Here is a 15403-nt window from a genome sequence, read left to right as displayed (position 1 = left end):
ATATTGTTCCATTATTGAAGAGAAATGCATACACTGCAATTTTGCATTATTCAAGAGAATTAGACATGTACATAAGGTTTAAGTTATTTAAGAGATACATATACAATAAATTTACATTATTCAACAGAATTATATACGTAGTTATATTTAGGACAACTATAAATTCCCCATGGAGTATCTCAAAGTCAGGCATGACTAAGAATAAAGCCTAATTTTGTACACTACACAAGAATGGAAGCCCTTTTAATGATCCCTACATTGACTCACAAAAACATCAAACTCTTAATGTCCGTCTCGAAGAATATTTTCCTTTTTGTTAATTCACAAAATAAAACATATATACTGTCTAAATCTAGGGTGGGTGAAAACCCCAAGGAGAGCCACCCAACTCAACATAAGCATCCAATAAATCTCCTTAATCTAATTTTATAAAGGAATCACACCTTTATGCAAGACCTCAACATATATCTATTGTTTCCTAACTAATTGCCTTACCTCATCCGTCTTTCCCGATTTAAGGCAGAGCTAGTCTTATTAGCCAACATCTTGTCTAGAAAAATATAAAACTTTTTAATCTTAGAATGCACACAATCCAATTCATGGAGAATAGTAGAGGAGGAAGCCATGGACGCCTTCTTATCAATTTCTTCCTTCACTTTGTGGTTTGAGCATTGAAGAAGCCCAAGAAGGGTAACTATTGGTCGAATGTAGGTTGGGTAGAGGCCTTCTGGGTTAGGCTACTAGGGTAGAAACTACAATCCCACGAGAAAAAAATAGTGGCCATCTTTCCTCCATACATGGAAGGTAATAACGAATTGGCTTTGGACCCATGAGAGATAATGGTGAGGTTAACTTCTCCTCCATTCTTCTAAGCTAGAGTTTCACTTTTCCATCTTGGATCTTTGTTTCCCTTGTCTACCAAGCTCTTTGTCCTTCTTCTTTATGGCTTCGATGCATTCATAGAGAATGTTTTTTTCCCTGATCAAGTTTTTTCATTCATGTTGTCCTTATTACTGAAGCAGTGAATGGCGAGTTGCACCATCATCTAGTATTGCTCCACACCTGTGAAGCTCTCCTTGATGATATTACATACGTCTGGGAGTTTAACGCTATCATCTAGATAATCAATACACCCAAGGTATTTTTCATCCATGTTTCCTAGTATTTCACCAATTTTTTGAATAACATTAGAAAAAGTGATCTCCTTGGCTTTTTGATATGGATTATCTAAGTAGGCATGAGCCATCATACCAAGAATGAGGACAAGTACTTATTTGTTGATTTATGTAAACACATTACAAACTTCTCGTAGTTTTGATTTTCTATTTGACTAAATTATATTAATCTCAATGCTTGATTTTTATAATAAAATGAGCTACATGAATCTATGTATTTGATGCCTTGTTGATTCCAATGTTGAATAGAGTGAATTTCATTATATATTTCAATTCTCATTGATTTCTTCTTTAGGATCACAAATTGAACAAAAATTTTCAGAATAAAACCTATAACATACATATATTATGTATAATATCTTGAAAAAGAAAATCAACTCCTAGTTTTATAATTAAATGCTTTAGTAAGATATTAATCTGTTTTTAAAAGAACAATTAATTAACCCCAAAGAGTTACATCTTGAAATATTTGTTTGTTCCCGTGGTCATTTCTTTTGCATTCTATGTCTTATCAAGAAATGTGCAAGCCTCTTCACTTCCCCATTTTTGACAAATAAGTGTTATTAATTCCTATAAAATTTAATAAGATATGTTGGTAATTAAATCTCTTGCAAATACCACCTATCCCTATTGAATTGATAACAAGTCAAAGTAGAGTGATCTATGAAATGTTGGCACAAGGGTTTAAGTGGTCAATGAAAGTACAATGTGTATCAAAGGGCACTGTGTCCATGGGCCATGGCATGGTGGTCGTGGTATTATTGGGTGGCCCTGTGGATGTTGCTGGTGGCAGTGTAGTTTAGGGTGATTCTGTATATGTGGGATTTTCACTATGTGCACCTGATTTTTCATTTGGGATTTTTATGCATATTCTACGGGGGGTTGGTTTTGCTCCTGCCATTTTTTTCCGGTGGTCTTCGATTTTATCCCCTCCTATTTTGGCTTTCTCTACCCTCAGCGCGAGTGGTGGTGCCGAGGCTAGGGTGTTTGTACTTGTGTGCTAGTCTAGGGTCTTTCTTTGCTTTGGGGTGGTGTCGATTGAGTACGTTGATTGGGGGCGTCCATTTTTTCCAGTGCAATACTAGTTTTTTCGGTGCATTTTTTGATTGCTGGTTCCACTATTTTTCTAGTTATCGATTATATGGGAAGTTCTAAGCTCTCTTTCTCAAAGTGCATTTACGATCCACCTGATGGATCTTTGACACCCCTTGTTTTGGATCTCATCCTCGCCTCGATCCTTATCCTTCCTATATTTGATGGGCTTATGAGACTTGGGGGTATTTATGTCATTATTGACTGTGGCTCTTTTCGGTGGGTGGGTGTACCTGTTCTTGCTCCTTTCTTCGGTGTGGTTGCAATTTCGTGGGATTTCGAGGGGCGATTGACGCCATATCTGTATGAGTTCTGCAGGGAACATTGAAGTTTTGTTTGTTTTTTAAAACTGTTGCAGACTCGCTTTATCCCTTTTTTCTCCCTTGAGACATTCTCTTTGCCCCTGGACTAAGATTTGATGGGTGCACATAACCCTATAGAATGGATGGGTTATTAATGTTTTTCAGCAGTGTTGGGTGGGATGGGTGATGATCTCATCTGGATGGGGTACTTGACTGCGTGGACTCGGATGTGGCTGCACATGAGGCGTTTATACAGGCCACGATGGATGCTAAGTGTGCACGGGGTGGGGTGCCTCGACATTGGAGGATGAGTGGCGTGACCGCGGGTCCGTTGCGGGGGTTGGCCAACGTGTTGCATGGGGAATCTACGATTCATGTAAATAAACATGACGAGCCTCATCTTAGGTCTCTAAGGTTCAATTCTCCATTGATTTCGCCTACCCTCCCAAATACTAGGCATCGGGTTACTCGGCCCATTAAGCCTTGTGCTGAGATTAAATTATTAAGTTTTGGTTATGACATTTTATGGGATCAGGTCACTAGTTTACAGAAGTGGATACTCATGGGGAGGTGGATATTTGTTGATTCGACTGAGAAGGATATTTAGGATTACGTGAACAGAACATGGTTGACAATGCTGGGATATGTACCTAAGGTGAGTCTACTGATGAATGCTTGGTTCAGTTTCCATTTTCTTCACAACAATGACTTGGAAAAAATTCTCAAGATTCCCTGGCTACGCAATCGATGCTTTCTTTAGCTTCACCGACGGTACATTTGGTTCTATCCCTTATTGTGTACGCTACGAAATGACATTGTTTGGGTGAAGCCTCCAGGCCTCCCCTTGGAATTATGGACTAAGAATGCCTTGACAACGATTGGAAACTCGATTGGATGCTTCATATACCCAGATCTTGGTATTGTGGGTGCTCGTGATAAATGGGTGGCTTGGATTCTGGTTGAGGTCGGTTTTTCTGGTGGTCTTCTAGAAGACATTGATCTAGAATGGGGAACGATTAGATTCTGACAACGAATTGATTATTAGGGGATCCCTTTTAGATGTATCTATTTCCACTGCACTAGACATCTATTAAATCACTGCCCAGGTAGACGCAGGCCGCGACATCTTAGACGAGAACACCAGATGAAGGTTTTGAGTATGTTGCTTTGACATAACATTAGATTGGCGGGGGAACCCCCCTAAGGGGATTTTAACGCCACCTTGCTAGAGAAAGAGAGATGGGGTGTCCATTCTCTACAGGACCCTTTGGCGGATAGGTTGTTTGGACTATTTGATGGACATCATATGAGGGATATCTGCACTACTCCGATTTCGTATACTTGGAGAAATTGCCGAGTGGGGGATGAGTATATAGGAAAGTGACTTGACATATTTATCATCAAGAAACAACTGGTTGAATAGTTGGAGAATCTCAAATCTTGGATACACAGGACCTATTTCTCTCATCACATGCCTATTATTCTTCAATGGAGACTATAGGACAGGAGAGTAGGCATTCCTTTAAAGTTCAACCACGTTTGGTTAGAGGACGAGGAATCTTACAAGCTAGTGAGATCAACTTGGAACGAGGGTCTGTTTCCACAATGGGATATTGCGATGGGGTTTATGATGGAAAGGCTTAGGCATATCAAGGAAAAAACCAAAGTATGGGAACAAAACATAAAGAAACACATTTACAGGGACCTGGAACAGATCACAAAAGAGATTGCTAGGTTTGGAAAATTGATGGAGCGGAGAAAATCGTCGTAGGGAGATTGGGAATATCTCAGTAATTTAAAGGACAAAAAAACAAGATCCTCCATATTCAGGAAGTAACATGGAAGTTAAAGAGTAGAGCAATCTGGCTGTGGGAGGGAGACCGCAACACCAAGTATTTCCATAAATTTGCAAACCACAGAAAACAAACTAATACTATTTGGCATATTGAGGATATGAATGGGGGGATAAAGCACACTCCAGAAGAGATTCGTGCTGAGGTTGTCAGGTATTTTGAAAATTTATACAAATATCAGGAGGGGGTGAGATTTGAAGACCAGTTGTGGGCATTGGAGCGGTACCCTCAGATGTTTAATGAGGAATCAAATGGGGAACTCTTTCGACCTGCCAGCCTGGAGGAGGTCTTGGATGTTCTCAAATCATTTGCCAAGGATAAGTGCTCAGGTCCTGACGGATGGACGGTGGAGTTCTTCCTGCATTTTTTTGATATCATGGGACAACACATACTGGACATTGTGGAGGAATCCAGGACTATGGGTGTGATCTCGGGTGCTATCAACTCTACATTTCTGGCACTTATTCCCAAATCATCTAACCCCTCTAAATTTGGTGATTTTCGGCCCATCTCACTCTGCAACATCTTATACAAGACTATCTCTAAACTGATAGTGGGTCATATCAAAAAAGTACTGTCTTTACACATCTATGGAGAACAACTTGATTTTTTAAGTGATAGGCTTATTCATGATGCTATTTCTTTGGCACATGACGCTATTCACACCATTCATACAAAGAGAAAATAGGCTCTGGTCATGAATATTGACCTCCACAAGGCATATGATCGCGTAGATTGGTCCTATACTCGCCTACTGTTACATAAGTTTGGGATCCATACTCAAAATGTTGAATGGGTGATGGCCTACATCACTTCTGCACATTTCATTGTTCTGATCAATGGGCTGCCCTTCCCCTTTTTTCGTGCTGGCAGAGGCCTTAAACAAGGATGCTCGCTCTCACCTTTGATTTTCATATTGGTCTTGGACGGCCTCAATTTAAAGATCAAGGGGGCTAGATACTGGGAATGTTCCGGAGGTCAATATCACGAGTCAGGTATGCATCACTCATTTGTTTTTTGTTGATGACATCTTGACATTTGGTATTATTTCCATATCCCAGTGGACTGTCCTTCATCAGATAATTGGCAGATTTGGGGATATACAAGACATTGGATATATTACTGATCTTTTGATGTACATACGACTTATATTCAGACGAGCTTTACTTGCCTTGGCTTCCGGCTCAAGCCCAATTGTTATACAATGGGGGATTGGATGTGGCTGGTTGACAAGTTTAAGAAGAAACTGTGCACCTGGAAAAATCACTTCCTCTCTTTGGGAGGCAGATATATCCTCTCTCTCGCTGTTTTACAACAACTTGTTGTCTACTGGGCACATTTATACTCCATACCGGTCTCCATTACAAAACGGCTCCGTTCTATCACTGCACAGTTCCTTTGGGCTGGGAATAACCCTTGTTTTAAATATCACTTGTGAAAATGGAGTAATCTTACGCAACTGAAGGATAGGGGGGATGGGGCTTTCTTGATGAATGCACATTTGGGAAGGCACTGCTCATTAAATCTCTGTGGCGAGCTATGTGGGGTAGTGGGATTTGGCGACAGATTTTCAAATATAAGTATTTGAAGGCTTGTGACCTGGAACATATTTACAGAGATACAAACATTAGCCTCTCCAGAGAATCATTGATCTGGTGATCTTTTCATAAAGTCTGGGAATATTGACGTTTAGGGGTGGTCTGGGGTTTTGGTAATGGTCACAAAATATTTACTGGATCGGAACCTGTTAGGGGAGTTTCCTCCGGAACTACCTTGAGCGTGCACATATTGTCTATATGATTAAGGTAATTTCCAAATACTAACATTGGTTAGCCAACCATCATCTAGATCTCTTCCTTAAAAGAAAGACAAATACAACTACTAACTTATCTTTTCTAGAGGTTCCTTCATTTAAACTGTGCTACTCTAATATCTATAGTACAAACAGTTTAATACCACATTTTACTTACATTTATGTTGAAATAATAATGTAATCCTATGTAATAATATATTTATTTTAATTATTAGAAAATTGAATTTCATGACCAGACAAAAATATAGTCTAATTCTTTTATGTTTTTAATTTTTTAATAGAAATGTGGCGACACAACCTGGAATGTGGGGTCCTGAAAATGAACTAAATTAATCCGTGGAGTTCACGGAATCCGTAGGTTAGGTATCAGTAATATCTACAATTAATTTCATCAGTTATCGTTGACAATTCAATTACGTGATTCTTCACAATTCACTTCAATCTTCTCAGGTAAGGAAAATGTCCCTTTCGGTTCAATTTAACACACTGAAAAACTCAAGATGTCTCCCCCCTTACGTAACCTCTGATTCAACCACGAAAAACAGATAGAACTACAACGACGCATTAAAGATTTTTGGGTTGTGAATTTGTTAGTAAAATCCATTCCATTCCCTGACTTTTGAACATGCAGAATGGGAATGGAAATCAAAATTTATGATTTATTTAATATTTTTTTTGGTTGGGTTTGATTCATATTAAATTTTATTTTTTAATTTTTTAAAGATCTTTATGGCTTGTTGTATTAATTATTCAATATGTAATATTAATTATTTTTAATTTAATAAATTAATTTTAGTTATTGAATAAATTGAATTATAAATAAAAGGTTATTGGATTAAGTTTTTGAATCTATTTGCTTTATAAATATTATTAAATTTTTTAGAGAGACACTCATTACATTATGTTATACATGTTAAATTTTTTAATATATTTATAATATAAATCATTACCTTTCTTTTTTTAAAACTTATAATATAAATCATTAAAACTTATAATATAAATCATTATCTTTTTTTTCTTAAACTTATTAGTAAAGGTAAAGCAAAAATGCTTTCACTATGAAAAATTAAACAAGTAAGTTGAATTAAAAGTGTTGTATTAAGTCTTTTGGTATGCTACACATAAACTTTTTTGCCTACATAATAAAGTACACCAACTCTCACAACGTTCTACTGTAGGGGCACTGGGATATTATTCATTCATGTGATCAAAATATTGCTAGGCCAATTTCACAAAGTCTCCATAGCAAACCAAGGTAACATGAATGTTGGGTATGTGTTATGTTTTTTGTACGAATACAACCATGGACTGTAAGTTGTGCCGTGATTGAAGGAGTTCATAGGACGATGGATGCTCGCTTGTGTGGGGGTTCTAGGGAAACACTCCTAATTCTTTTTTGGGTAAATTTTGTGTTGGTTTATGGTGGTTTTTGTCGCACAGTTTTTTATTTTAGTGGTTTTGTGGTGCATGGTGGTTCATCCTATGGTTCTTTTAATCCAATTAAAGAACTACAATCATATTCTAATACAAGGAAAATGGATTGGTGGTTTTTGGATGTTGTATTGTATTGTAATACTTTAAAGATGAACACATATTGAAAAATATTTCTAGTGTTTTGTCGATGTGTTAATGTGTGCATGCCATAACATATATTATGTTTTTATTAAGAACCTAATATTTGCAACAATTAACCATGGTTAAAACCTACAATGGGTTGGGTTCACACCATAGAGTTGCATTTGTTCAAGAAGTATGTGGGCCTCCCTAGCACAACCATGCATTGCATTAACTGCAATTATGGCATTACATGAAACCACATCTTGTTGATGGATTTTATCAAACATATCCCATGCCTTCTTAAGCCTCCCACAATCGACATACATGTTTGCATAGGTGTTCCATAAAAAATGTTTAGTGTAATTCCCCTCTCATTCATGTAAGAATGGACTAGTTGAGCCTTTGATATCGTTCTCTTCTTAGTGTATTCATGTAATAGAGAAACATAAGTGAAAGGGTTATAATATTTCGATAAGATGTGAAATTCTTAGCACCTTTTTACATATGCTGATGGCATTGTGAGGTAAGAATATGACATTCACATTGGCCTTGGATTGCATACTTTTTAGAGCAATAGTCATAGGATTTTTGGACGAAGTCTAAAATAATAACCTAAAATCCAAATCCATATTTCACATTGAGGGTTAGGGCATAACTGGTCTGCTTGTAACAAATGTGGTGTACACACAATCATGGGTGTAAATTGAAAGCTAACCAAATCTTGAAACTAGAAAATCAATAGAATATATGTAATATGGAGAATGCACATGATGTGTATGTCAAAATGCTTGAATGAATTGAAGTTTCTTAAAATAAAATGACCACAATGTAAATACAATAACCATTTCCCCATTTAATAAAAAACATTACAAAGTCCATCTAATTAGGGATGTTTTAGTATAATCCAATTATTAATTACTGCATTCATTTTCTTAATTCTCCTCAAATGCAAAAACAATATCTAGTTATGGATGTTTCCAAACACATGGAAACACCCCCTTGAACTCTAATTAAGAACACAATCAATTATAAGCATAAAAATATGAGAGAAAAATAATTATAACAAGTCATAGCAAGGTTCACACATAAATCACACACGATTTATCTTGGAAAACTCTTATGAGAAAAACTAACCAATAAAATTATTATTCCCTTAACCAAACTCAACTGAGTGATCCATGTAAGCCTTCAATGGTCACCTCGTGGTGTATTACAATGGACTATTCCCAAGCTTTTCAAAGGATTTATTACATGAATCCATGAGTTCTAATACCATGGGTTACTAAAAACATGGGACCAAAAAACACCGCTGTTGACCTAAGTTTTTGACTCTTTCCCCTAGTCAAATTTAACCTAACATCCCTTCCTTTAAACTTGGCTTGATGTAACTTCCCTTGACCAAATCTAGTCAAACTAGTCAAGCAAGCCTTTGTCTCTCACATCCACTCCCTATCCCCTCAAGTCTATAACTAGGGCATCCAAGAATCCCACATGATCCTCATATCACCTAGGTCTACCTCTAAACTTTATTGATAATTTACTAGGGGTACACATGCCTTACCTAGTCTTAGAGTGGTATCCCCATTCACATGCAATTCAATTTCCAACACCATTATAGTAATTTATATTATTCATTGTTGTTATCCCAACACTTATGCCACCATCCTCTTACCTTCACACACTACAAGAACCTTTGTTCCAATTCTCTCCTCACATACCGAAAGCCTTGGGTATATAAAACTCTAGCGCTGCAACGTCTCTCATCCATGATAATTTGATATGGTAAATTTTGGAGATCTTCATAATGATCTCCTTAATAGCTTTGCCAAAGATAATAGATGCAATGTCTTACAAATTTTGTGATGAGAGCATAATGAAACCCTAGAAACTAAATTGCGTTGCCTTTGTCTACCAATGGTCATGTCACAGTGGGCATGTTCATCCCATCTAATTGCTAGTTACTTCTTTTAGTCATTTCATAACCAAATTCCTCTATGTTGAATGCCTCTTAGATGTAGTAGTGTTATGCCTCACCTAAAATTGGATATGTTAAGCACAACTTTTATTATTGCTCACGTCTCTCCTCAAACCTGTGTTTTAAGTGTCAAATGGAGCTTTCACCACACCTTGTATGACACTAGGCCTAATTATTCTCGTCCTAACATCCCTTCTCTTATGTAAATTTGGGGAATTGAATCTAGGACAAGGATTTGATACCATGTAAACATAAAAATGCGAGAGAAAAATAATTATAACAAACCATAGAAACATGCAAACATAAATGACATGCAATTTATCCTCGAAAACTGTTATGGGAAAACCAACCAAATCTATTATTCCTTTGACCAAAATTAGTCGCCAGGTGAGCGTTCACCACTCACCTCCTAGTGCACTACAATGGAGTATCCCCAATATTTTTAAAAGATTTATTACAACTAATCCACGATATCTAATACCATGAGATACAAAATCCATAGGCCCAAAAACCACCACTATTAAATTAACTTTTTGACTCTTTCACCAAGTCAAGATTAACATAATATAAACCATTAATTCTCAATTCACATATAATTAGATAATTACTCAATTCAGCTAAAGTTTCAAATTACCTAGACTTGCAAGTAATACTTAATGTAATTTGTTTATATCCCTTTGTATGTAAAAGTTTACTTATTCATGAACTCCAAAAATTTATCTCTAGTAATTTAGACAAGGAATAAGATATCTTACCCATTTCTTAGTTGTCCATAATTTAAATGCAATTCTTTCATACTAATAACCAAGTTAGTAATACCACATATCCACATACAACAATAAATAAAATAAATGTGAAAAAAGATTAAAAATAAAAGTAAAAATACAATATCAATACCAAACAAAATTATACCTAACCATGCTCTAATTCTCTCAATTCCAACAATGCTTCATTCCTCAACCCTTGCCATTGCTAAGGTACATGTTTCCATATAGGTTCCGGCTCCCTATAAATAGGGAAAAATTCTCCCTTAAGCCCTCGCAAAATGAACTCATGTGTTTTACCAACAAATTATATGTCACAATGCTTTTTAAATTTATATGTTACGGCGTTTTTTTGCAACATCTGATGTAAATGCTAGTTATGCTCTCAACAATCTGCTCTATCGGCCTTCCTTTACAACCTCTTAGTGCCATTGCTTGTTTTCAACTCGAAACTTTTCTCACTGTCACTTCACACTCCCACTCTCATTCGCCACGGCAATGTTGTGGTAGTTACCTTCCCATTATTTATATATTTTGCTTGACTAGGGTTTCATCTCGTGATACCAATCAGTCTTGTTATTGTCTTTCCATGGCAAGGTTCTAATGTCGTAATACCAATCAGTCTGGTCTGCCGTTTGAATCTGCTTCTACTTAGAACCCTTAGAATCGATGGATGTAGGCTATGGAAAGCGGATCAATAGGGTTTATAGCAGAGCAGAACAACGTTTCAAAGCCACGGCGTTGATATAGTGGTATCGTCCCGTAAGTGATAGTGGTTGCTCCAACACCATCCATGAGGTCATTTTCTCTTCGAATTTTTCCATATTTTTTGAATTCAAATTTGGAGAGAGGCTTAAAGTTTGGAGAGAAAATGGCCACATAGATGTTGTTCGCAATAGTTCAGTTCAAGAGGAATCTTAATGAGGTGTTACTGCGAGCAACAAGGGTTTACAAAGTTGACAGGATTATCGTTCATAGGTTTTGGAAAAATGGTTGGAAGACCCAGAGGGTAGAAAGAAAGATCTAGGGTTTACAGGGAGTAGAAACGTCGGTCCATGAAGGTTAACAAGCTGGAGGAAGGTGAAGATGATTAGCCGAATACTATTTGGAACAGAGAAGGATGAGGAGGAAGAAACGTAGGCGGAGGAGGTCAAAGGAGCTTTAGTGTGTTTCTTCGGATGGTGCCGATGGTGTATCTACTGATCCTGATGACTGGAAGAGCAGACAAGAGAGTATGGAGGATGACTCTGTGATATCGACTCTGAGAAAACAAGGAAGATGAGGAAGAGCACGATGCAGTCAGAAAAAGAGCTATAGGATGCATGATAGGAACACAAGTCTCCTTGTTTTGTGATAGCAGGCAAATATTTGAGTAAAACTGGATGGTGTCAGCCCAAGCAAGCACAGGAAGTTGGGACTCCATTATAGAGGAATCCTATTCCAGGTATGAATTCTTTAACTGTGTTTGAATTCAACATTATTCAAGGTTCTCTATTTGGCTGGATCTATGCACGATATCATAAACCATTCAACTGAAGTGCATGGTTGTCTAATCTTAAATATATTCAAAAGCTTCTCTTTCAAGGTAGCAGCTGATTCCACTACATCGAGATACGTTGATAGGTATTTTATGCAATTGATGTCAGCTTGACTGCCTTACCTGATCATAGTTCAATATTATATTTGCTTATAGTAATACGTGGGTTGTAAGCACAGTGAAATCATTGTAAAGCTTTGAAGTTGATCATGAAGGAATGCTGGGCTGTTGAGACTAGCTCGTTCGATGTAATTTGCTTATACTTTTGTTTTGGCGTTTTTCTTTTCTCTTAGTTCATTTTTTTGCGCAGCTAAAAAGATCTATATCTATATCAGACTGACGATCTGGTAACAGTCTAGTACATACATTAATCCATCAGGATTTTAGTTCAGGTTGTGCCCATGTCTGGGGTTCTCTCTACGTTTTATACACTCCATATTCCTGGCTTCAGAATTGCAGAACTTCCTTGATCCTGAAACAGAACTTCCATGACAAACAAAAGCATTTGAAGCAGGGTGAGGGACTGGATTTGTGTTCTGATCTCCTTACAGGCTTTGATCCTATATTTATCATCATAAAATCTACCAGTAAAAAATAGTGCAAATATTAGACCATACAGTAAATCGGCACTCCATGCAAGCTATAGTAGACAAGGATTGTAATCGTTTTGTTAAAAGATGCTCAACATCTCACATCCCTTTAATTTTTCATTGAGCACACGGGGTTTTCAGGTTAAATATCCTCACCTTTCAGGTGCAGCACTGGCCTGCCCGTGCTACAAAAAGCCATTTCATGATTACCACTAATGATCCATAAATCTATTTTGAATTTCTTATTCATGGCATCTATGATCCCACCAGTCGTCAAGCTCCTGCGTCTCTGAATGGGGCTACATACAATCAATGTTATGGCATCTCTGATCCCACCAGTCGTCAACCTCCTGAATCCCTGAATGGGGCTACAGACAATCAATGTTACCCTTGTTAGCTGAAGGGTATGTTCATTTACTACACTGGTTTTCCTATCCAGATTAGAACCTACTAGAGCAGACTATAGTTCTGTTGCTTGGTTTGTAAATGACGTGATAATTTTTCTACTCCTTCTGTAGAGAAGTCTATTTCTATTGCAAAACCTTTGATCCAGTTCAGTTTATTTCAGAGGAAGCAATCTTTACTGGATGCTGTTTCATTCAATCTGTAAACTATAATTTTAGAATATCCTTCAATTACTATTGAACAGAGAATATTGGATTGGCAAAAATTAATTCCCTTGACCATGCAATCATTTCTGCTTGGTTTTTTGTTGCCTTCCCATTTGAATTTCAGATAATTTAAAATAATATTTGGTCTTCATTATTTCTGTTGATAATAAATATCACCACCAGTACCATCACCTGATTTTGCCCTAGAAGCATTGTCAAATTTTAATTTATACCTCTTTGACACAGGTTGGTTCGAAAGAGACTGTGGACTTCTTGTACCCAAATCCATTCATGCAAAACAGAATCCGATATTCTTGGAGTAGGAGATACTATTCTGTTCAAAAGGAGAAAGAGACTGTAGGATATCTTGGGTGTCTTGGGGGATGTGCTCCTGTGATTCTTGGATGGTTCTCATCCGATTTTAGCTCAAATTTGGGCTGGATCCTATGGCTTTGCGTTAACTTTTATTGGGTTTGGTTTTTATTCTCTTAGTTTTTAAATAGGTCATAAGTTAAATGACATGTGAAAGGAGTAGTCTCTGCACTGTGCAGATGGAACTTAGATAATTTATGGTCCATGGACTTTTTGGCCATTTGCTCGAGGTTTCTTTAACTAGCCCATGGAAAAGTGCAATTTCACTAAAATTTACTGTTCATTTTGACCATTCAAGTGCTGTTGGATGTTGAAACAAGATATATAGCTACTCTCATCTGCTTTTCAATACCTCCTGGAAACCTGAGTTTTTCAATGATAACGAGATGAATGTTGGGTCTAGATCTTCTTCCACAAAAATGTGAAATTCTTCATCGAAAAGGTGTAGGTATGCTTGCTTGCTTGCCTTCTGCTCTCCTCCTTTGTGTGGCCCAAAAGTAATAATACTAAATTCCTTTCTACGGTATCCTTTCCCATGCTATCCCTACATGGTTCCATGGAATTGTTTCTATGACTATAAACTTATAAAGACCTCCCCTGACCTATACTAAGAAAATATCCTATGCCACATCGTTTATGAGGATTTGTCTATGATAGCATATAAGGCTAAATATACTATGCTCTTTATATTAATGGGGTGGCCAGAGGGGTAATGGCCATTCGACTAACCATAATAGTTGATTGCTTGTGAGGTAAGTAATGTTTACATGATTGGCCTTCCCCTCTACTGTGTGGTGAAAAAACATTTAATTGGCAATAGTCTGTGATATCCCTTTCACATGTTATCCTAACATATGGTTGAAGAATTAATTGTTATTGATGTCAAAGGGATGTCTAGTTGAAGAAGAAAATTTCATAGGCTTAAAGAGGAGTTTAGGCCCTTTCCAACGAGTATTTGCATGCCTCCTTACTCCTCGTTAAAGAGAGATTAAATTTTCAAGTTGAAATATATCTATTTCTGGAAGATATGTACAAATCTCATGAACCTTGTGAAGTGAAGAAGCACTGGTTTTGGTTTCTTGTTTCTTTGGGTTCTGAGTTATTGTTTTTAGTGACACCTTTGGTTAGATTCTGAGATTTCCTTTTGAGCTATCCTTGTACAAAACTAGCACAGATCTAGTCCTAAATTTGGCCAGGCACAACTCAGAATTTTGGCCTATCTACAACTCAGAATTTTTGCCTCTTTTAGGCTTATAACAAACTAGAGTTGGGCCCCTTTCTGTGAATTTTGGTGCTGTGGAAAAACAAATTCCAAGGCCTGAGAAATTCGACCCTGAGGCCAAAATTTCCACCCCCTTTGTGGCCTATGGTATCTCAATTTAAGACGGAGTTTTGGCCTCCTGTCACAGCTTGGGTCTTGAAGCAAAGGGGTATATTTGGGCCTGGTTTTTTAACATTATTTGGAGTAGGCTTCAGATAAATTTTTGAGGAGACTTTGGGTTAGTTTTTGGACAGATGTTGGATCAGTTTTGAAGACCTTTGAAGCAGCCCTAGAAGCGGTCCCTTGAAGCAAAGTTGAAGAATCTTTGTGAAGTAGACTTGGAGAGTTTTACTATTTAGAGCAGAGTTTTAAGTAGATTTGAGTAACCCTTTTGAAGAGACTTTGGATCCTCTCTTGGAGCGGACTTTAAACAGATCTTGGAGTCGAGTTTGAACAAACCTAGAAGATTTATTGTAGCAGCCTTGTTGGAGCTTTCTTGAC

The 15403-nt window shown here is 37.2% G+C and overlaps 1 pseudogene; it reads right to left on the bottom strand.

Moving 5' to 3' along the window:
* Positions 1 to 321: 321 nt before the first annotated feature.
* LOC149216020 (protein BPS1, chloroplastic-like) lies at positions 322 to 1153 on the bottom strand (annotated as a pseudogene).
* Positions 1154 to 15403: the final 14250 nt, after the last annotated feature.

This window comes from Pinus tabuliformis, chromosome 1_1 (assembly GCF_031772625.1).
Source record: "Pinus tabuliformis cultivar Carrire ecotype Pingquan chromosome 1_1, CPIR1, whole genome shotgun sequence".
Taxonomy (NCBI): Eukaryota; Viridiplantae; Streptophyta; class Pinopsida; order Pinales; family Pinaceae; genus Pinus; species Pinus tabuliformis.
The sequence above is the reverse complement of the archived record's forward strand: the minus strand, read 5'-3'. Positions and strand labels throughout refer to the sequence as shown.